The following is a 21,148-nucleotide window of genomic DNA, read 5'->3' on the forward strand; positions in this document are numbered from 1 at the left end:
TCCCAAGCGAAAAGATTGATCTTTTATGGTTTGGTTTGAATATAGAAAATGCTGAGAGGTCGCGAATCTCCTTCTGGTCCTTTGGCACGAGTTGTACTGGGATTTAGGATTTTGACTAGTGTTTTTGATCCGAGACACGTTTGCTGTTGACAGAAAAGTTCAGTTGATATGCAATGATGAAGTTTATAAAACACAACTATTTAGCAGAGGTTGGTTTCAATCCATTGACCGCTGGGTTTCACAATGTGAATTATGGTCTACAAATACAGTCGAGCAATTTTCTAGCAAACCATTTCTCTGTATATAGAGAACCAAAATGGGGAAGTGAAAAAAACTTAGCTAGTTTGTAGAAAAAGATGCAATGCAGCACAATTTAGCAGAGGATGGCTTCGATCCATCGACCTCTGGGTTATGGGCCCAGCACGCTTCCGCTGCGCCACTCTGCTTGTGTTAACAGATGTACAGAGTAAAATTCTAATGACTGTTTGTGTTCAGGTCGATGACATGTAAATTTTCAGCCATTACATATTTGTTGGCGACTAGAGTACTCCTGGGGTTCTGCAATTGTTTCTTTGTTTTTTTTTGCTTTCTTGTGTCATATTATTGTTGAAAATCATTAGAGGAAATGGTGTCTGACCATTGTTTAAGGTTCCGGTTAAAACTGGTGGGTGCGTCCGGCTGTTAGACGAAAGTTCGGCAGGCGTTTGTGTCTCTGTGGCGCAATCGGTTAGCGCGTTCGGCTGTTAACCGAAAGGTTGGTGGTTCGAGTCCACCCAGGGACGTTGGTTCCTTTTGCTTGGGTAGCATGCTACAGTTGAAGACGTTTTCACATTGGTGCTCAGCATCTCCATAAAGTAAAAGCACTGTTGCTGCCTAAGTTTTGAATTCACAAGGCAAACTGGAGAAAAAACTTTCCGGTTGTGTTTCTGTCTACATGTCCAGAAAGAGCATAGCTGTCTGGTATTTGCCAGAAGGTTGAAAACATCTGATAGAATACACAAAACTTCCTTCGAGCCGGAATTGAACCAGCGACCTAAGGATTGCTAATTTAGATCTACAGTCCTCCGCTCTACCAGATGAGCTATCGAAGGCTTGATTTAGCCATTGTTGAAAGTCTTCAAGTTTTGGACGTGTGTGCCACGAGCAGGTGGCATAAACAATTCACTCGGCCAACTGAAAAAGGAATCCAAAGATTGTATTGGAGAATGCGGGCATCGATCCCGCTACCTCTCGCATGCTAAGCGAGCGCTCTACCACTTGAGCTAATCCCCCATGCCCGACGAACGCCATTATCAGTTTCACGCCACACCATGTCACAGTTTACTTATAGTCAAATGTGCCATTGAGTGCTTTTTTTTTTTTTTTTTTTTAAGTACAGATTCCTTTCTCCCATATTTGAAGAACATCTACGTAGTTCACAATGTGAATTATGGCCTACAAATACAGTCGGGCAATTTTCTAGCAAACCATTTCTATGTATGTAGAGAACCAGACTGGGGGAGTAAAAAAAACTTACCTAGTTTGTAGAAAAAAGTTGTAATGCAGCACAATCCCAAGCAAAAAGATTGACCTTTTATGGTTTGGTTTGAATATAGAAAATGCTGAGAGGTCGCGAATCTCCTTCTGGTCCTTTGGCACGAGTTGTACTGGGATTTAGGATTTTGACTAGTGTTTTTGATCCGAGACACGTTTGCTGTTGACAGAAAAGTTCAGTTGATATGCAATGATGAAGTTTATAAATCACAACTATTTAGCAGAGGTTGGTTTCGATCCATCGACCGCTGGGTTTCACAATGTGAATTATGGCCTACAAATACAGTCGGGCAATTTTCTAGCAAACCATTTCTATGTATGTAGAGAACCAGACTGGGGGAGTAAAAAAAACTTACCTAGTTTGTAGAAAAAAGTTGTAATGCAGCACAATCCCAAGCAAAAAGATTGACCTTTTATGGTTTGGTTTGAATATAGAAAATGCTGAGAGGTCGCGAATCTCCTTCTGGTCCTTTGGCACGAGTTGTACTGGGATTTAGGATTTTGACTAGTGTTTTTGATCCGAGACACGTTTGCTGTTGACAGAAAAGTTCAGTTGATATGCAATGATGAAGTTTATAAAACACAACTATTTAGCAGAGGTTGGTTTCGATCCATCGACCGCTGGGTTTCACAATGTGAATTATGGCCTACAAATACAGTCGAGCAATTTTCTAGTAAACCATTTCTCTGTATATAGAGAACCAAACTGGGGGAATGAAAAAAAACTTACCTAGTTTGTAGAAAAAAGTTGTAATGCAGCACAATCCCAAGCGAAAAGATTGATCTTTTATGGTTTGGTTTGAATATAGAAAATGCTGAGAGGTCGCGAATCTCCTTCTGGTCCTTTGGCACGAGTTGTACTGGGATTTAGGATTTTGACTAGTGTTTTTGATCCGAGACACGTTTGCTGTTGACAGAAAAGTTCAGTTGATATGCAATGATGAAGTTTATAAAACACAACTATTTAGCAGAGGTTGGTTTCAATCCATTGACCGCTGGGTTTCACAATGTGAATTATGGTCTACAAATACAGTCGAGCAATTTTCTAGCAAACCATTTCTCTGTATATAGAGAACCAAAATGGGGAAGTGAAAAAAACTTAGCTAGTTTGTAGAAAAAGATGCAATGCAGCACAATTTAGCAGAGGATGGCTTCGATCCATCGACCTCTGGGTTATGGGCCCAGCACGCTTCCGCTGCGCCACTCTGCTTGTGTTAACAGATGTACAGAGTAAAATTCTAATGACTGTTTGTGTTCAGGTCGATGACATGTAAATTTTCAGCCATTACATATTTGTTGGCGACTAGAGTACTCCTGGGGTTCTGCAATTGTTTCTTTGTTTTTTTTTGCTTTCTTGTGTCATATTATTGTTGAAAATCATTAGAGGAAATGGTGTCTGACCATTGTTTAAGGTTCCGGTTAAAACTGGTGGGTGCGTCCGGCTGTTAGACGAAAGTTCGGCAGGCGTTTGTGTCTCTGTGGCGCAATCGGTTAGCGCGTTCGGCTGTTAACCGAAAGGTTGGTGGTTCGAGTCCACCCAGGGACGTTGGTTCCTTTTGCTTGGGTAGCATGCTACAGTTGAAGACGTTTTCACATTGGTGCTCAGCATCTCCATAAAGTAAAAGCACTGTTGCTGCCTAAGTTTTGAATTCACAAGGCAAACTGGAGAAAAAACTTTCCGGTTGTGTTTCTGTCTACATGTCCAGAAAGAGCATAGCTGTCTGGTATTTGCCAGAAGGTTGAAAACATCTGATAGAATACACAAAACTTCCTTCGAGCCGGAATTGAACCAGCGACCTAAGGATTGCTAATTTAGATCTACAGTCCTCCGCTCTACCAGCTGAGCTATCGAAGGCTTGATTTAGCCATTGTTGAAAGTCTTCAAGTTTTGGACGTGTGTGCCACGAGCAGGTGGCATAAACAATTCACTCGGCCAACTGAAAAAGGAATCCAAAGATTGTATTGGAGAATGCGGGCATCGATCCCGCTACCTCTCGCATGCTAAGCGAGCGCTCTACCACTTGAGCTAATCCCCCATGCCCGACGAACGCCATTATCAGTTTCACGCCACACCATGTCACAGTTTACTTATAGTCAAATGTGCCATTGAGTGCTTTTTTTTTTTTTTTTTTTTTTTTTTTTAAGTACAGATTCCTTTCTCCCATATTTGAAGAACATCTACGGAGTTCACAATGTGAATTATGGCCTACAAATAAAGTCGAGCAATTTTCTAGCAAACCATTTCTACGTATGTAGAGAACCAGACTGGGGGAGTAAAAAAAACTTACCTAGTTTGTAGAAAAAAGTTGTAATGCAGCACAATCCCAAGCAAAAAGATTGACCTTTTATGGTTTGGTTTGATTATAGAAAATGCTGAGAGGTCGCGAATCTCCTTCTGGTCCTTTGGCACGAGTTGTACTGGGATTTAGGATTTTGACTAGTGTTTTTGATCCGAGACACGTTTGCTGTTGACAGAAAAGTTCAGTTGATATGCAATGATGAAGTTTATAAATCACAACTATTTAGCAGAGGTTGGTTTCGATCCATCGACCGCTGGGTTTCACAATGTGAATTATGGCCTACAAATACAGTCGGGCAATTTTCTAGCAAACCATTTCTATGTATGTAGAGAACCAGACTGGGGGAGTAAAAAAAACTTACCTAGTTTGTAGAAAAAAGTTGTAATGCAGCACAATCCCAAGCAAAAAGATTGACCTTTTATTGTTTGGTTTGAATATAGAAAATGCTGAGAGGTCGCGAATCTCCTTCTGGTCCTTTGGCACGAGTTGTACTGGGATTTAGGATTTTGACTAGTGTTTTTGATCCGAGACACGTTTGCTGTTGACAGAAAAGTTCAGTTGATATGCAATGATGAAGTTTATAAAACACAACTATTTAGCAGAGGTTGGTTTCGATCCATCGACCGCTGGGTTTCACAATGTGAATTATGGCCTACAAATACAGTCGAGCAATTTTCTAGTAAACCATTTCTCTGTATATAGAGAACCAAACTGGGGGAATGAAAAAAAACTTACCTAGTTTGTAGAAAAAAGTTGTAATGCAGCACAATCCCAAGCGAAAAGATTGATCTTTTATGGTTTGGTTTGAATATAGAAAATGCTGAGAGGTCGCGAATCTCCTTCTGGTCCTTTGGCACGAGTTGTACTGGGATTTAGGATTTTGACTAGTGTTTTTGATCCGAGACACGTTTGCTGTTGACAGAAAAGTTCAGTTGATATGCAATGATGAAGTTTATAAAACACAACTATTTAGCAGAGGTTGGTTTCAATCCATTGACCGCTGGGTTTCACAATGTGAATTATGGTCTACAAATACAGTCGAGCAATTTTCTAGCAAACCATTTCTCTGTATATAGAGAACCAAAATGGGGAAGTGAAAAAAACTTAGCTAGTTTGTAGAAAAAGATGCAATGCAGCACAATTTAGCAGAGGATGGCTTCGATCCATCGACCTCTGGGTTATGGGCCCAGCACGCTTCCGCTGCGCCACTCTGCTTGTGTTAACAGATGTACAGAGTAAAATTCTAATGACTGTTTGTGTTCAGGTCGATGACATGTAAATTTTCAGCCATTACATATTTGTTGGCGACTAGAGTACTCCTGGGGTTCTGCAATTGTTTCTTTGTTTTTTTTTGCTTTCTTGTGTCATATTATTGTTGAAAATCATTAGAGGAAATGGTGTCTGACCATTGTTTAAGGTTCCGGTTAAAACTGGTGGGTGCGTCCGGCTGTTAGACGAAAGTTCGGCAGGCGTTTGTGTCTCTGTGGCGCAATCGGTTAGCGCGTTCGGCTGTTAACCGAAAGGTTGGTGGTTCGAGTCCACCCAGGGACGTTGGTTCCTTTTGCTTGGGTAGCATGCTACAGTTGAAGACGTTTTCACATTGGTGCTCAGCATCTCCATAAAGTAAAAGCACTGTTGCTGCCTAAGTTTTGAATTCACAAGGCAAACTGGAGAAAAAACTTTCCGGTTGTGTTTCTGTCTACATGTCCAGAAAGAGCATAGCTGTCTGGTATTTGCCAGAAGGTTGAAAACATCTGATAGAATACACAAAACTTCCTTCGAGCCGGAATTGAACCAGCGACCTAAGGATTGCTAATTTAGATCTACAGTCCTCCGCTCTACCAGCTGAGCTATCGAAGGCTTGATTTAGCCATTGTTGAAAGTCTTCAAGTTTTGGACGTGTGTGCCACGAGCAGGTGGCATAAACAATTCACTCGGCCAACTGAAAAAGGAATCCAAAGATTGTATTGGAGAATGCGGGCATCGATCCCGCTACCTCTCGCATGCTAAGCGAGCGCTCTACCACTTGAGCTAATCCCCCATGCCCGACGAACGCCATTATCAGTTTCACGCCACACCATGTCACAGTTTACTTATAGTCAAATGTGCCATTGAGTGCTTTTTTTTTTTTTTTTTTTTTTTTTTTTTTTTTTTAAGTACAGATTCCTTTCTCCCATATTTGAAGAACATCTACGTAGTTCACAATGTGAATTATGGCCTACAAATACAGTCGGGCAATTTTCTAGCAAACCATTTCTATGTATGTAGAGAACCAGACTGGGGGAGTAAAAAAAACTTACCTAGTTTGTAGAAAAAAGTTGTAATGCAGCACAATCCCAAGCAAAAAGATTGACCTTTTATGGTTTGGTTTGAATATAGAAAATGCTGAGAGGTCGCGAATCTCCTTCTGGTCCTTTGGCACGAGTTGTACTGGGATTTAGGATTTTGACTAGTGTTTTTGATCCGAGACACGTTTGCTGTTGACAGAAAAGTTCAGTTGATATGCAATGATGAAGTTTATAAATCACAACTATTTAGCAGAGGTTGGTTTCGATCCATCGACCGCTGGGTTTCACAATGTGAATTATGGCCTACAAATACAGTCGGGCAATTTTCTAGCAAACCATTTCTATGTATGTAGAGAACCAGACTGGGGGAGTAAAAAAAACTTACCTAGTTTGTAGAAAAAAGTTGTAATGCAGCACAATCCCAAGCAAAAAGATTGACCTTTTATGGTTTGGTTTGAATATAGAAAATGCTGAGAGGTCGCGAATCTCCTTCTGGTCCTTTGGCACGAGTTGTACTGGGATTTAGGATTTTGACTAGTGTTTTTGATCCGAGACACGTTTGCTGTTGACAGAAAAGTTCAGTTGATATGCAATGATGAAGTTTATAAAACACAACTATTTAGCAGAGGTTGGTTTCGATCCATCGACCGCTGGGTTTCACAATGTGAATTATGGCCTACAAATACAGTCGAGCAATTTTCTAGTAAACCATTTCTCTGTATATAGAGAACCAAACTGGGGGAATGAAAAAAAACTTACCTAGTTTGTAGAAAAAAGTTGTAATGCAGCACAATCCCAAGCGAAAAGATTGATCTTTTATGGTTTGGTTTGAATATAGAAAATGCTGAGAGGTCGCGAATCTCCTTCTGGTCCTTTGGCACGAGTTGTACTGGGATTTAGGATTTTGACTAGTGTTTTTGATCCGAGACACGTTTGCTGTTGACAGAAAAGTTCAGTTGATATGCAATGATGAAGTTTATAAAACACAACTATTTAGCAGAGGTTGGTTTCAATCCATTGACCGCTGGGTTTCACAATGTGAATTATGGTCTACAAATACAGTCGAGCAATTTTCTAGCAAACCATTTCTCTGTATATAGAGAACCAAAATGGGGAAGTGAAAAAAAACTTAGCTAGTTTGTAGAAAAAGATGCAATGCAGCACAATTTAGCAGAGGATGGTTTCGATCCATCGACCTCTGGGTTATGGGCCCAGCACGCTTCCGCTGCGCCACTCTGCTTGTGTTAACAGATGTACAGAGTAAAATTCTAATGACTGTTTGTGTTCAGGTCGATGACATGTAAATTTTCAGCCATTACATATTTGTTGGCGACTAGAGTACTCCTGGGGTTCTGCAATTGTTTCTTTGTTTTTTTTTGCTTTCTTGTGTCATATTATTGTTGAAAATCATTAGAGGAAATGGTGTCTGACCATTGTTTAAGGTTCCGGTTAAAACTGGTGGGTGCGTCCGGCTGTTAGACGAAAGTTCGGCAGGCGTTTGTGTCTCTGTGGCGCAATCGGGTAGCGCGTTCGGCTGTTAACCGAAAGGTTGGTGGTTCGAGTCCACCCAGGGACGTTGGTTCCTTTTGCTTGGGTAGCATGCTACAGTTGAAGACGTTTTCACATTGGTGCTCAGCATCTCCATAAAGTAAAAGCACTGTTGCTGCCTAAGTTTTGAATTCACAAGGCAAACTGGAGAAAAAACTTTCCGGTTGTGTTTCTGTCTACATGTCCAGAAAGAGCATAGCTGTCTGGTATTTGCCAGAAGGTTGAAAACATCTGATAGAATACACAAAACTTCCTTCGAGCCGGAATTGAACCAGCGACCTAAGGATTGCTAATTTAGATCTACAGTCCTCCGCTCTACCAGCTGAGCTATCGAAGGCTTGATTTAGCCATTGTTGAAAGTCTTCAAGGTTTGGACGTGTGTGCCACGAGCAGGTGGCATAAACAATTCACTCGGCCAACTGAAAAAGGAATCCAAAGATTGTATTGGAGAATGCGGGCATCGATCCCGCTACCTCTCGCATGCTAAGCGAGCGCTCTACCACTTGAGCTAATCCCCCATGCCCGACGAACGCCATTATCAGTTTCACGCCACACCATGTCACAGTTTACTTATAGTCAAATGTGCCATTGAGTGCTTTTTTTTTTTTTTTTTTTTTTTTTTTAAGTACAGATTCCTTTCTCCCATATTTGAAGAACATCTACGGAGTTCACAATGTGAATTATGGCCTACAAATAAAGTCGAGCAATTTTCTAGCAAACCATTTCTACGTATGTAGAGAACCAGACTGGGGGAGTAAAAAAAACTTACCTAGTTTGTAGAAAAAAGTTGTAATGCAGCACAATCCCAAGCAAAAAGATTGACCTTTTATGGTTTGGTTTGATTATAGAAAATGCTGAGAGGTCGCGAATCTCCTTCTGGTCCTTTGGCACGAGTTGTACTGGGATTTAGGATTTTGACTAGTGTTTTTGATCCGAGACACGTTTGCTGTTGACAGAAAAGTTCAGTTGATATGCAATGATGAAGTTTATAAATCACAACTATTTAGCAGAGGTTGGTTTCGATCCATCGACCGCTGGGTTTCACAATGTGAATTATGGCCTACAAATACAGTCGGGCAATTTTCTAGCAAACCATTTCTATGTATGTAGAGAACCAGACTGGGGGAGTAAAAAAAACTTACCTAGTTTGTAGAAAAAAGTTGTAATGCAGCACAATCCCAAGCAAAAAGATTGACCTTTTATGGTTTGGTTTGAATATAGAAAATGCTGAGAGGTCGCGAATCTCCTTCTGGTCCTTTGGCACGAGTTGTACTGGGATTTAGGATTTTGACTAGTGTTTTTGATCCGAGACACGTTTGCTGTTGACAGAAAAGTTCAGTTGATATGCAATGATGAAGTTTATAAAACACAACTATTTAGCAGAGGTTGGTTTCGATCCATCGACCGCTGGGTTTCACAATGTGAATTATGGCCTACAAATACAGTCGAGCAATTTTCTAGTAAACCATTTCTCTGTATATAGAGAACCAAACTGGGGGAATGAAAAAAAACTTACCTAGTTTGTAGAAAAAAGTTGTAATGCAGCACAATCCCAAGCGAAAAGATTGATCTTTTATGGTTTGGTTTGAATATAGAAAATGCTGAGAGGTCGCGAATCTCCTTCTGGTCCTTTGGCACGAGTTGTACTGGGATTTAGGATTTTGACTAGTGTTTTTGATCCGAGACACGTTTGCTGTTGACAGAAAAGTTCAGTTGATATGCAATGATGAAGTTTATAAAACACAACTATTTAGAAGAGGTTGGTTTCAATCCATTGACCGCTGGGTTTCACAATGTGAATTATGGCCTACAAATACAGTCGTGCAATTTTCTAGTAAACCATTTCTCTGTATATAGAGAACCAAACTGGGGGAATGAAAAAAAACTTACCTAGTTTGTAGAAAAAAGTTGTAATGCAGCACAATTTAGCAGAGGATGGTTTCGATCCATCGACCTCTGGGTTATGGGCCCAGCACGCTTCCGCTGCGCCACTCTGCTTGTGTTAACAGATGTACAGAGTAAAATTCTAATGACTGTTTGTGTTCAGGTCGATGACATGTAAATTTTCAGCCATTACATATTTGTTGGCGACTAGAGTACTCCTGGGGTTCTGCAATTGTTTCTTTGTTTTTTTTTGCTTTCTTGTGTCATATTATTGTTGAAAATCATTAGAGGAAATGGTGTCTGACCATTGTTTAAGGTTCCGGTTAAAACTGGTGGGTGCGTCCGGCTGTTAGACGAAAGTTCGGCAGGCGTTTGTGTCTCTGTGGCGCAATCGGTTAGCGCGTTCGGCTGTTAACCGAAAGGTTGGTGGTTCGAGTCCACCCAGGGACGTTGGTTCCTTTTGCTTGGGTAGCATGCTACAGTTGAAGACGTTTTCACATTGGTGCTCAGCATCTCCATAAAGTAAAAGCACTGTTGCTGCCTAAGTTTTGAATTCACAAGGCAAACTGGAGAAAAAACTTTCCGGTTGTGTTTCTGTCTACATGTCCAGAAAGAGCATAGCTGTCTGGTATTTGCCAGAAGGTTGAAAACATCTGATAGAATACACAAAACTTCCTTCGAGCCGGAATTGAACCAGCGACCTAAGGATTGCTAATTTAGATCTACAGTCCTCCGCTCTACCAGCTGAGCTATCGAAGGCTTGATTTAGCCATTGTTGAAAGTCTTCAAGGTTTGGACGTGTGTGCCACGAGCAGGTGGCATAAACAATTCACTCGGCCAACTGAAAAAGGAATCCAAAGATTGTATTGGAGAATGCGGGCATCGATCCCGCTACCTCTCGCATGCTAAGCGAGCGCTCTACCACTTGAGCTAATCCCCCATGCCCGACGAACGCCATTATCAGTTTCACGCCACACCATGTCACAGTTTACTTATAGTCAAATGTGCCATTGAGTGCTTTTTTTTTTTTTTTTTTTTAAGTACAGATTCCTTTCTCCCATATTTGAAGAACATCTACGTAGTTCACAATGTGAATTATGGCCTACAAATACAGTCGGGCAATTTTCTAGCAAACCATTTCTATGTATGTAGAGAACCAGACTGGGGGAGTAAAAAAAACTTACCTAGTTTGTAGAAAAAAGTTGTAATGCAGCACAATCCCAAGCAAAAAGATTGACCTTTTATGGTTTGGTTTGAATATAGAAAATGCTGAGAGGTCGCGAATCTCCTTCTGGTCCTTTGGCACGAGTTGTACTGGGATTTAGGATTTTGACTAGTGTTTTTGATCCGAGACACGTTTGCTGTTGACAGAAAAGTTCAGTTGATATGCAATGATGAAGTTTATAAATCACAACTATTTAGCAGAGGTTGGTTTCGATCCATCGACCGCTGGGTTTCACAATGTGAATTATGGCCTACAAATACAGTCGGGCAATTTTCTAGCAAACCATTTCTATGTATGTAGAGAACCAGACTGGGGGAGTAAAAAAAACTTACCTAGTTTGTAGAAAAAAGTTGTAATGCAGCACAATCCCAAGCAAAAAGATTGACCTTTTATGGTTTGGTTTGAATATAGAAAATGCTGAGAGGTCGCGAATCTCCTTCTGGTCCTTTGGCACGAGTTGTACTGGGATTTAGGATTTTGACTAGTGTTTTTGATCCGAGACACGTTTGCTGTTGACAGAAAAGTTCAGTTGATATGCAATGATGAAGTTTATAAAACACAACTATTTAGCAGAGGTTGGTTTCGATCCATCGACCGCTGGGTTTCACAATGTGAATTATGGCCTACAAATACAGTCGAGCAATTTTCTAGTAAACCATTTCTCTGTATATAGAGAACCAAACTGGGGGAATGAAAAAAAACTTACCTAGTTTGTAGAAAAAAGTTGTAATGCAGCACAATCCCAAGCGAAAAGATTGATCTTTTATGGTTTGGTTTGAATATAGAAAATGCTGAGAGGTCGCGAATCTCCTTCTGGTCCTTTGGCACGAGTTGTACTGGGATTTAGGATTTTGACTAGTGTTTTTGATCCGAGACACGTTTGCTGTTGACAGAAAAGTTCAGTTGATATGCAATGATGAAGTTTATAAAACACAACTATTTAGCAGAGGTTGGTTTCAATCCATTGACCGCTGGGTTTCACAATGTGAATTATGGTCTACAAATACAGTCGAGCAATTTTCTAGCAAACCATTTCTCTGTATATAGAGAACCAAAATGGGGAAGTGAAAAAAACTTAGCTAGTTTGTAGAAAAAGATGCAATGCAGCACAATTTAGCAGAGGATGGATTCGATCCATCGACCTCTGGGTTATGGGCCCAGCACGCTTCCGCTGCGCCACTCTGCTTGTGTTAACAGATGTACAGAGTAAAATTCTAATGACTGTTTGTGTTCAGGTCGATGACATGTAAATTTTCAGCCATTACATATTTGTTGGCGACTAGAGTACTCCTGGGGTTCTGCAATTGTTTCTTTGTTTTTTTTTGCTTTCTTGTGTCATATTATTGTTGAAAATCATTAGAGGAAATGGTGTCTGACCATTGTTTAAGGTTCCGGTTAAAACTGGTGGGTGCGTCCGGCTGTTAGACGAAAGTTCGGCAGGCGTTTGTGTCTCTGTGGCGCAATCGGTTAGCGCGTTCGGCTGTTAACCGAAAGGTTGGTGGTTCGAGTCCACCCAGGGACGTTGGTTCCTTTTGCTTGGGTAGCATGCTACAGTTGAAGACGTTTTCACATTGGTGCTCAGCATCTCCATAAAGTAAAAGCACTGTTGCTGCCTAAGTTTTGAATTCACAAGGCAAACTGGAGAAAAAACTTTCCGGTTGTGTTTCTGTCTACATGTCCAGAAAGAGCATAGCTGTCTGGTATTTGCCAGAAGGTTGAAAACATCTGATAGAATACACAAAACTTCCTTCGAGCCGGAATTGAACCAGCGACCTAAGGATTGCTAATTTAGATCTACAGTCCTCCGCTCTACCAGCTGAGCTATCGAAGGCTTGATTTAGCCATTGTTGAAAGTCTTCAAGGTTTGGACGTGTGTGCCACGAGCAGGTGGCATAAACAATTCACTCGGCCAACTGAAAAAGGAATCCAAAGATTGTATTGGAGAATGCGGGCATCGATCCCGCTACCTCTCGCATGCTAAGCGAGCGCTCTACCACTTGAGCTAATCCCCCATGCCCGACGAACGCCATTATCAGTTTCACGCCACACCATGTCACAGTTTACTTATAGTCAAATGTGCCATTGAGTGCTTTTTTTTTTTTTTTTTTTTAAGTACAGATTCCTTTCTCCCATATTTGAAGAACATCTACGTAGTTCACAATGTGAATTATGGCCTACAAATACAGTCGGGCAATTTTCTAGCAAACCATTTCTATGTATGTAGAGAACCAGACTGGGGGAGTAAAAAAAACTTACCTAGTTTGTAGAAAAAAGTTGTAATGCAGCACAATCCCAAGCAAAAAGATTGACCTTTTATGGTTTGGTTTGAATATAGAAAATGCTGAGAGGTCGCGAATCTCCTTCTGGTCCTTTGGCACGAGTTGTACTGGGATTTAGGATTTTGACTAGTGTTTTTGATCCGAGACACGTTTGCTGTTGACAGAAAAGTTCAGTTGATATGCAATGATGAAGTTTATAAATCACAACTATTTAGCAGAGGTTGGTTTCGATCCATCGACCGCTGGGTTTCACAATGTGAATTATGGCCTACAAATACAGTCGGGCAATTTTCTAGCAAACCATTTCTATGTATGTAGAGAACCAGACTGGGGGAGTAAAAAAAACTTACCTAGTTTGTAGAAAAAAGTTGTAATGCAGCACAATCCCAAGCAAAAAGATTGACCTTTTATGGTTTGGTTTGAATATAGAAAATGCTGAGAGGTCGCGAATCTCCTTCTGGTCCTTTGGCACGAGTTGTACTGGGATTTAGGATTTTGACTAGTGTTTTTGATCCGAGACACGTTTGCTGTTGACAGAAAAGTTCAGTTGATATGCAATGATGAAGTTTATAAAACACAACTATTTAGCAGAGGTTGGTTTCGATCCATCGACCGCTGGGTTTCACAATGTGAATTATGGCCTACAAATACAGTCGAGCAATTTTCTAGTAAACCATTTCTCTGTATATAGAGAACCAAACTGGGGGAATGAAAAAAAACTTACCTAGTTTGTAGAAAAAAGTTGTAATGCAGCACAATCCCAAGCGAAAAGATTGATCTTTTATGGTTTGGTTTGAATATAGAAAATGCTGAGAGGTCGCGAATCTCCTTCTGGTCCTTTGGCACGAGTTGTACTGGGATTTAGGATTTTGACTAGTGTTTTTGATCCGAGACACGTTTGCTGTTGACAGAAAAGTTCAGTTGATATGCAATGATGAAGTTTATAAAACACAACTATTTAGCAGAGGTTGGTTTCAATCCATTGACCGCTGGGTTTCACAATGTGAATTATGGTCTACAAATACAGTCGAGCAATTTTCTAGCAAACCATTTCTCTGTATATAGAGAACCAAAATGGGGAAGTGAAAAAAACTTAGCTAGTTTGTAGAAAAAGATGCAATGCAGCACAATTTAGCAGAGGATGGCTTCGATCCATCGACCTCTGGGTTATGGGCCCAGCACGCTTCCGCTGCGCCACTCTGCTTGTGTTAACAGATGTACAGAGTAAAATTCTAATGACTGTTTGTGTTCAGGTCGATGACATGTAAATTTTCAGCCATTACATATTTGTTGGCGACTAGAGTACTCCTGGGGTTCTGCAATTGTTTCTTTGTTTTTTTTTGCTTTCTTGTGTCATATTATTGTTGAAAATCATTAGAGGAAATGGTGTCTGACCATTGTTTAAGGTTCCGGTTAAAACTGGTGGGTGCGTCCGGCTGTTAGACGAAAGTTCGGCAGGCGTTTGTGTCTCTGTGGCGCAATCGGTTAGCGCGTTCGGCTGTTAACCGAAAGGTTGGTGGTTCGAGTCCACCCAGGGACGTTGGTTCCTTTTGCTTGGGTAGCATGCTACAGTTGAAGACGTTTTCACATTGGTGCTCAGCATCTCCATAAAGTAAAAGCACTGTTGCTGCCTAAGTTTTGAATTCACAAGGCAAACTGGAGAAAAAACTTTCCGGTTGTGTTTCTGTCTACATGTCCAGAAAGAGCATAGCTGTCTGGTATTTGCCAGAAGGTTGAAAACATCTGATAGAATACACAAAACTTCCTTCGAGCCGGAATTGAACCAGCGACCTAAGGATTGCTAATTTAGATCTACAGTCCTCCGCTCTACCAGCTGAGCTATCGAAGGCTTGATTTAGCCATTGTTGAAAGTCTTCAAGGTTTGGACGTGTGTGCCACGAGCAGGTGGCATAAACAATTCACTCGGCCAACTGAAAAAGGAATCCAAAGATTGTATTGGAGAATGCGGGCATCGATCCCGCTACCTCTCGCATGCTAAGCGAGCGCTCTACCACTTGAGCTAATCCCCCATGCCCGACGAACGCCATTATCAGTTTCACGCCACACCATGTCACAGTTTACTTATAGTCAAATGTGCCATTGAGTGCTTTTTTTTTTTTTTTTTTTTTTTTTTTTAAGTACAGATTCCTTTCTCCCATATTTGAAGAACATCTACGGAGTTCACAATGTGAATTATGGCCTACAAATAAAGTCGAGCAATTTTCTAGCAAACCATTTCTACGTATGTAGAGAACCAGACTGGGGGAGTAAAAAAAACTTACCTAGTTTGTAGAAAAAAGTTGTAATGCAGCACAATCCCAAGCAAAAAGATTGACCTTTTATGGTTTGGTTTGATTATAGAAAATGCTGAGAGGTCGCGAATCTCCTTCTGGTCCTTTGGCACGAGTTGTACTGGGATTTAGGATTTTGACTAGTGTTTTTGATCCGAGACACGTTTGCTGTTGACAGAAAAGTTCAGTTGATATGCAATGATGAAGTTTATAAATCACAACTATTTAGCAGAGGTTGGTTTCGATCCATCGACCGCTGGGTTTCACAATGTGAATTATGGCCTACAAATACAGTCGGGCAATTTTCTAGCAAACCATTTCTATGTATGTAGAGAACCAGACTGGGGGAGTAAAAAAAACTTACCTAGTTTGTAGAAAAAAGTTGTAATGCAGCACAATCCCAAGCAAAAAGATTGACCTTTTATTGTTTGGTTTGAATATAGAAAATGCTGAGAGGTCGCGAATCTCCTTCTGGTCCTTTGGCACGAGTTGTACTGGGATTTAGGATTTTGACTAGTGTTTTTGATCCGAGACACGTTTGCTGTTGACAGAAAAGTTCAGTTGATATGCAATGATGAAGTTTATAAAACACAACTATTTAGCAGAGGTTGGTTTCGATCCATCGACCGCTGGGTTTCACAATGTGAATTATGGCCTACAAATACAGTCGAGCAATTTTCTAGTAAACCATTTCTCTGTATATAGAGAACCAAACTGGGGGAATGAAAAAAAACTTACCTAGTTTGTAGAAAAAAGTTGTAATGCAGCACAATCCCAAGCGAAAAGATTGATCTTTTATGGTTTGGTTTGAATATAGAAAATGCTGAGAGGTCGCGAATCTCCTTCTGGTCCTTTGGCACGAGTTGTACTGGGATTTAGGATTTTGACTAGTGTTTTTGATCCGAGACACGTTTGCTGTTGACAGAAAAGTTCAGTTGATATGCAATGATGAAGTTTATAAAACACAACTATTTAGCAGAGGTTGGTTTCAATCCATTGACCGCTGGGTTTCACAATGTGAATTATGGTCTACAAATACAGTCGAGCAATTTTCTAGCAAACCATTTCTCTGTATATAGAGAACCAAAATGGGGAAGTGAAAAAAACTTAGCTAGTTTGTAGAAAAAGATGCAATGCAGCACAATTTAGCAGAGGATGGCTTCGATCCATCGACCTCTGGGTTATGGGCCCAGCACGCTTCCGCTGCGCCACTCTGCTTGTGTTAACAGATGTACAGAGTAAAATTCTAATGACTGTTTGTGTTCAGGTCGATGACATGTAAATTTTCAGCCATTACATATTTGTTGGCGACTAGAGTACTCCTGGGGTTCTGCAATTGTTTCTTTGTTTTTTTTTGCTTTCTTGTGTCATATTATTGTTGAAAATCATTAGAGGAAATGGTGTCTGACCATTGTTTAAGGTTCCGGTTAAAACTGGTGGGTGCGTCCGGCTGTTAGACGAAAGTTCGGCAGGCGTTTGTGTCTCTGTGGCGCAATCGGTTAGCGCGTTCGGCTGTTAACCGAAAGGTTGGTGGTTCGAGTCCACCCAGGGACGTTGGTTCCTTTTGCTTGGGTAGCATGCTACAGTTGAAGACGTTTTCACATTGGTGCTCAGCATCTCCATAAAGTAAAAGCACTGTTGCTGCCTAAGTTTTGAATTCACAAGGCAAACTGGAGAAAAAACTTTCCGGTTGTGTTTCTGTCTACATGTCCAGAAAGAGCATAGCTGTCTGGTATTTGCCAGAAGGTTGAAAACATCTGATAGAATACACAAAACTTCCTTCGAGCCGGAATTGAACCAGCGACCTAAGGATTGCTAATTTAGATCTACAGTCCTCCGCTCTACCAGCTGAGCTATCGAAGGCTTGATTTAGCCATTGTTGAAAGTCTTCAAGTTTTGGACGTGTGTGCCACGAGCAGGTGGCATAAACAATTCACTCGGCCAACTGAAAAAGGAATCCAAAGATTGTATTGGAGAATGCGGGCATCGATCCCGCTACCTCTCGCATGCTAAGCGAGCGCTCTACCACTTGAGCTAATCCCCCATGCCCGACGAACGCCATTATCAGTTTCACGCCACACCATGTCACAGTTTACTTATAGTCAAATGTGCCATTGAGTGCTTTTTTTTTTTTTTTTTTTTAAGTACAGATTCCTTTCTCCCATATTTGAAGAACATCTACGTAGTTCACAATGTGAATTATGGCCTACAAATACAGTCGGGCAATTTTCTAGCAAACCATTTCTATGTATGTAGAGAACCAGACTGGGGGAGTAAAAAAAACTTACCTAGTTTGTAGAAAAAAGTTGTAATGCAGCACAATCCCAAGCAAAAAGATTGACCTTTTATGGTTTGGTTTGAATATAGAAAATGCTGAGAGGTCGCGAATCTCCTTCTGGTCCTTTGGCACGAGTTGTACTGGGATTTAGGATTTTGACTAGTGTTTTTGATCCGAGACACGTTTGCTGTTGACAGAAAAGTTCAGTTGATATGCAATGATGAAGTTTATAAATCACAACTATTTAGCAGAGGTTGGTTTCGATCCATCGACCGCTGGGTTTCACAATGTGAATTATGGCCTACAAATACAGTCGGGCAATTTTCTAGCAAACCATTTCTATGTATGTAGAGAACCAGACTGGGGGAGTAAAAAAAACTTACCTAGTTTGTAGAAAAAAGTTGTAATGCAGCACAATCCCAAGCAAAAAGATTGACCTTTTATGGTTTGGTTTGAATATAGAAAATGCTGAGAGGTCGCGAATCTCCTTCTGGTCCTTTGGCACGAGTTGTACTGGGATTTAGGATTTTGACTAGTGTTTTTGATCCGAGACACGTTTGCTGTTGACAGAAAAGTTCAGTTGATATGCAATGATGAAGTTTATAAAACACAACTATTTAGCAGAGGTTGGTTTCGATCCATCGACCGCTGGGTTTCACAATGTGAATTATGGCCTACAAATACAGTCGAGCAATTTTCTAGTAAACCATTTCTCTGTATATAGAGAACCAAACTGGGGGAATGAAAAAAAACTTACCTAGTTTGTAGAAAAAAGTTGTAATGCAGCACAATCCCAAGCGAAAAGATTGATCTTTTATGGTTTGGTTTGAATATAGAAAATGCTGAGAGGTCGCGAATCTCCTTCTGGTCCTTTGGCACGAGTTGTACTGGGATTTAGGATTTTGACTAGTGTTTTTGATCCGAGACACGTTTGCTGTTGACAGAAAAGTTCAGTTGATATGCAATGATGAAGTTTATAAAACACAACTATTTAGCAGAGGTTGGTTTCAATCCATTGACCGCTGGGTTTCACAATGTGAATTATGGTCTACAAATACAGTCGAGCAATTTTCTAGCAAACCATTTCTCTGTATATAGAGAACCAAAATGGGGAAGTGAAAAAAACTTAGCTAGTTTGTAGAAAAAGATGCAATGCAGCACAATTTAGCAGAGGATGGATTCGATCCATCGACCTCTGGGTTATGGGCCCAGCACGCTTCCGCTGCGCCACTCTGCTTGTGTTAACAGATGTACAGAGTAAAATTCTAATGACTGTTTGTGTTCAGGTCGATGACATGTAAATTTTCAGCCATTACATATTTGTTGGCGACTAGAGTACTCCTGGGGTTCTGCAATTGTTTCTTTGTTTTTTTTTGCTTTCTTGTGTCATATTATTGTTGAAAATCATTAGAGGAAATGGTGTCTGACCATTGTTTAAGGTTCCGGTTAAAACTGGTGGGTGCGTCCGGCTGTTAGACGAAAGTTCGGCAGGCGTTTGTGTCTCTGTGGCGCAATCGGTTAGCGCGTTCGGCTGTTAACCGAAAGGTTGGTGGTTCGAGTCCACCCAGGGACGTTGGTTCCTTTTGCTTGGGTAGCATGCTACAGTTGAAGACGTTTTCACATTGGTGCTCAGCATCTCCATAAAGTAAAAGCACTGTTGCTGCCTAAGTTTTGAATTCACAAGGCAAACTGGAGAAAAAACTTTCCGGTTGTGTTTCTGTCTACATGTCCAGAAAGAGCATAGCTGTCTGGTATTTGCCAGAAGGTTGAAAACATCTGATAGAATACACAAAACTTCCTTCGAGCCGGAATTGAACCAGCGACCTAAGGATTGCTAATTTAGATCTACAGTCCTCCGCTCTACCAGCTGAGCTATCGAAGGCTTGATTTAGCCATTGTTGAAAGTCTTCAAGGTTTGGACGTGTGTGCCACGAGCAGGTGGCATAAACAATTCACTCGGCCAACTGAAAAAGGAATCCAAAGATTGTATTGGAGAATGCGGGCATCGATCCCGCTACCTCTCGCATGCTAAGCGAGCGCTCTACCACTTGAGCTAATCCCCCATGCCCGACGAACGCCATTATCAGTTTCACGCCACACCATGTCACAGTTTACTTATAGTCAAATGTGCCATTGAGTGCTTTTTTTTTTTTTTTTTTTTTTTTTTTTAAGTACAGATTCCTTTCTCCCATATTTGAAGAACATCTACGGAGTTCACAATGTGAATTATGGCCTACAAATAAAGTCGAGCAATTTTCTAGCAAACCATTTCTACGTATGTAGAGAACCAGACTGGGGGAGTAAAAAAAACTTACCTAGTTTGTAGAAAAAAGTTGTAATGCAGCACAATCCCAAGCAAAAAGATTGACCTTTTATGGTTTGGTTTGATTATAGAAAATGCTGAGAGGTCGCGAATCTCCTTCTGGTCCTTTGGCACGAGTTGTACTGGGATTTAGGATTTTGACTAGTGTTTTTGATCCGAGACACGTTTGCTGTTGACAGAAAAGTTCAGTTGATATGCAATGATGAAGTTTATAAATCACAACTATTTAGCAGAGGTTGGTTTCGATCCATCGACCGCTGGGTTTCACAATGTGAATTATGGCCTACAAATACAGTCGGGCAATTTTCTAGCAAACCATTTCTATGTATGTAGAGAACCAGACTGGGGGAGTAAAAAAAACTTACCTAGTTTGTAGAAAAAAGTTGTAATGCAGCACAATCCCAAGCAAAAAGATTGACCTTTTATTGTTTGGTTTGAATATAGAAAATGCTGAGAGGTCGCGAATCTCCTTCTGGTCCTTTGGCACGAGTTGTACTGGGATTTAGGATTTTGACTAGTGTTTTTGATCCGAGACACGTTTGCTGTTGACAGAAAAGTTCAGTTGATATGCAATGATGAAGTTTATAAAACACAACTATTTAGCAGAGGTTGGTTTCGATCCATCGACCGCTGGGTTTCACAATGTGAATTATGGCCTACAAATACAGTCGAGCAATTTTCTAGTAAACCATTTCTCTGTATATAGAGAACCAAACTGGGGGAATGAAAAAAAACTTACCTAGTTTGTAGAAAAAAGTTGTAATGCAGCACAATCCCAAGCGAAAAGATTGATCTTTTATGGTTTGGTTTGAATATAGAAAATGCTGAGAGGTCGCGAATCTCCTTCTGGTCCTTTGGCACGAGTTGTACTGGGATTTAGGATTTTGACTAGTGTTTTTGATCCGAGACACGTTTGCTGTTGACAGAAAAGTTCAGTTGATATGCAATGATGAAGTTTATAAAACACAACTATTTAGCAGAGGTTGGTTTCAATCCATTGACCGCTGGGTTTCACAATGTGAATTATGGTCTACAAATACAGTCGAGCAATTTTCTAGCAAACCATTTCTCTGTATATAGAGAACCAAAATGGGGAAGTGAAAAAAACTTAGCTAGTTTGTAGAAAAAGATGCAATGCAGCACAATTTAGCAGAGGATGGCTTCGATCCATCGACCTCTGGGTTATGGGCCCAGCACGC

General features: G+C 40.8%; 25 non-coding genes across 25 annotated transcripts; 8 read left to right on the plus strand and 17 right to left on the minus strand.

Annotated features, from left to right (window-relative positions):
- Window positions 1-708: 708 nt before the first annotated feature.
- Window positions 709-782, plus strand: TRNAN-GUU (transfer RNA asparagine (anticodon GUU)). The gene has a single exon. It is a non-coding gene; the product is annotated as a tRNA-Asn (tRNA).
- A 417-nt stretch (window positions 783-1,199) lies between these two features.
- Window positions 1,200-1,272, minus strand: TRNAA-AGC (transfer RNA alanine (anticodon AGC)). Its single transcript has one exon. It is a non-coding gene; the product is annotated as a tRNA-Ala (tRNA).
- Window positions 1,273-3,005: 1,733 nt separating this feature from the next.
- TRNAN-GUU (transfer RNA asparagine (anticodon GUU)) lies at window positions 3,006-3,079 on the plus strand. The gene has a single exon. It is a non-coding gene; the product is annotated as a tRNA-Asn (tRNA).
- A 223-nt stretch (window positions 3,080-3,302) lies between these two features.
- Window positions 3,303-3,388, minus strand: TRNAY-GUA (transfer RNA tyrosine (anticodon GUA)). The gene is given in 2 exon segments: window positions 3,303-3,338; window positions 3,352-3,388. It is a non-coding gene; the product is annotated as a tRNA-Tyr (tRNA).
- Window positions 3,389-3,496: 108 nt separating this feature from the next.
- Window positions 3,497-3,569, minus strand: TRNAA-AGC (transfer RNA alanine (anticodon AGC)). Its single transcript has one exon. It is a non-coding gene; the product is annotated as a tRNA-Ala (tRNA).
- Window positions 3,570-5,310: 1,741 nt separating this feature from the next.
- On the plus strand, window positions 5,311-5,384 carry TRNAN-GUU (transfer RNA asparagine (anticodon GUU)). Its single transcript has one exon. It is a non-coding gene; the product is annotated as a tRNA-Asn (tRNA).
- A 223-nt stretch (window positions 5,385-5,607) lies between these two features.
- TRNAY-GUA (transfer RNA tyrosine (anticodon GUA)) lies at window positions 5,608-5,693 on the minus strand. Its single transcript is given in 2 exon segments — window positions 5,608-5,643; window positions 5,657-5,693. It is a non-coding gene; the product is annotated as a tRNA-Tyr (tRNA).
- Window positions 5,694-5,801: 108 nt separating this feature from the next.
- Window positions 5,802-5,874, minus strand: TRNAA-AGC (transfer RNA alanine (anticodon AGC)). Its single transcript has one exon. It is a non-coding gene; the product is annotated as a tRNA-Ala (tRNA).
- A 2,046-nt stretch (window positions 5,875-7,920) lies between these two features.
- On the minus strand, window positions 7,921-8,006 carry TRNAY-GUA (transfer RNA tyrosine (anticodon GUA)). Its single transcript is given in 2 exon segments — window positions 7,921-7,956; window positions 7,970-8,006. It is a non-coding gene; the product is annotated as a tRNA-Tyr (tRNA).
- Window positions 8,007-8,114: 108 nt separating this feature from the next.
- TRNAA-AGC (transfer RNA alanine (anticodon AGC)) lies at window positions 8,115-8,187 on the minus strand. The gene has a single exon. It is a non-coding gene; the product is annotated as a tRNA-Ala (tRNA).
- Window positions 8,188-9,929: 1,742 nt separating this feature from the next.
- Window positions 9,930-10,003, plus strand: TRNAN-GUU (transfer RNA asparagine (anticodon GUU)). The gene has a single exon. It is a non-coding gene; the product is annotated as a tRNA-Asn (tRNA).
- A 223-nt stretch (window positions 10,004-10,226) lies between these two features.
- Window positions 10,227-10,312, minus strand: TRNAY-GUA (transfer RNA tyrosine (anticodon GUA)). The gene is given in 2 exon segments: window positions 10,227-10,262; window positions 10,276-10,312. It is a non-coding gene; the product is annotated as a tRNA-Tyr (tRNA).
- A 108-nt stretch (window positions 10,313-10,420) lies between these two features.
- On the minus strand, window positions 10,421-10,493 carry TRNAA-AGC (transfer RNA alanine (anticodon AGC)). Its single transcript has one exon. It is a non-coding gene; the product is annotated as a tRNA-Ala (tRNA).
- A 1,733-nt stretch (window positions 10,494-12,226) lies between these two features.
- On the plus strand, window positions 12,227-12,300 carry TRNAN-GUU (transfer RNA asparagine (anticodon GUU)). The gene has a single exon. It is a non-coding gene; the product is annotated as a tRNA-Asn (tRNA).
- A 223-nt stretch (window positions 12,301-12,523) lies between these two features.
- On the minus strand, window positions 12,524-12,609 carry TRNAY-GUA (transfer RNA tyrosine (anticodon GUA)). Its single transcript is given in 2 exon segments — window positions 12,524-12,559; window positions 12,573-12,609. It is a non-coding gene; the product is annotated as a tRNA-Tyr (tRNA).
- Window positions 12,610-12,717: 108 nt separating this feature from the next.
- TRNAA-AGC (transfer RNA alanine (anticodon AGC)) lies at window positions 12,718-12,790 on the minus strand. Its single transcript has one exon. It is a non-coding gene; the product is annotated as a tRNA-Ala (tRNA).
- A 1,733-nt stretch (window positions 12,791-14,523) lies between these two features.
- On the plus strand, window positions 14,524-14,597 carry TRNAN-GUU (transfer RNA asparagine (anticodon GUU)). The gene has a single exon. It is a non-coding gene; the product is annotated as a tRNA-Asn (tRNA).
- A 223-nt stretch (window positions 14,598-14,820) lies between these two features.
- TRNAY-GUA (transfer RNA tyrosine (anticodon GUA)) lies at window positions 14,821-14,906 on the minus strand. The gene is given in 2 exon segments: window positions 14,821-14,856; window positions 14,870-14,906. It is a non-coding gene; the product is annotated as a tRNA-Tyr (tRNA).
- Window positions 14,907-15,014: 108 nt separating this feature from the next.
- Window positions 15,015-15,087, minus strand: TRNAA-AGC (transfer RNA alanine (anticodon AGC)). The gene has a single exon. It is a non-coding gene; the product is annotated as a tRNA-Ala (tRNA).
- Window positions 15,088-16,828: 1,741 nt separating this feature from the next.
- On the plus strand, window positions 16,829-16,902 carry TRNAN-GUU (transfer RNA asparagine (anticodon GUU)). The gene has a single exon. It is a non-coding gene; the product is annotated as a tRNA-Asn (tRNA).
- Window positions 16,903-17,125: 223 nt separating this feature from the next.
- On the minus strand, window positions 17,126-17,211 carry TRNAY-GUA (transfer RNA tyrosine (anticodon GUA)). Its single transcript is given in 2 exon segments — window positions 17,126-17,161; window positions 17,175-17,211. It is a non-coding gene; the product is annotated as a tRNA-Tyr (tRNA).
- A 108-nt stretch (window positions 17,212-17,319) lies between these two features.
- TRNAA-AGC (transfer RNA alanine (anticodon AGC)) lies at window positions 17,320-17,392 on the minus strand. Its single transcript has one exon. It is a non-coding gene; the product is annotated as a tRNA-Ala (tRNA).
- A 1,733-nt stretch (window positions 17,393-19,125) lies between these two features.
- On the plus strand, window positions 19,126-19,199 carry TRNAN-GUU (transfer RNA asparagine (anticodon GUU)). The gene has a single exon. It is a non-coding gene; the product is annotated as a tRNA-Asn (tRNA).
- A 223-nt stretch (window positions 19,200-19,422) lies between these two features.
- TRNAY-GUA (transfer RNA tyrosine (anticodon GUA)) lies at window positions 19,423-19,508 on the minus strand. Its single transcript is given in 2 exon segments — window positions 19,423-19,458; window positions 19,472-19,508. It is a non-coding gene; the product is annotated as a tRNA-Tyr (tRNA).
- Window positions 19,509-19,616: 108 nt separating this feature from the next.
- TRNAA-AGC (transfer RNA alanine (anticodon AGC)) lies at window positions 19,617-19,689 on the minus strand. Its single transcript has one exon. It is a non-coding gene; the product is annotated as a tRNA-Ala (tRNA).
- Window positions 19,690-21,148: the final 1,459 nt, after the last annotated feature.

Source organism: Dendrobates tinctorius, unplaced genomic scaffold, assembly GCF_039654945.1.
Source record: "Dendrobates tinctorius isolate UK_male_01 unplaced genomic scaffold, ASM3965494v1 ptg000251l, whole genome shotgun sequence".
In the NCBI taxonomy this organism is placed as follows: Eukaryota; Metazoa; Chordata; class Amphibia; order Anura; family Dendrobatidae; genus Dendrobates; species Dendrobates tinctorius.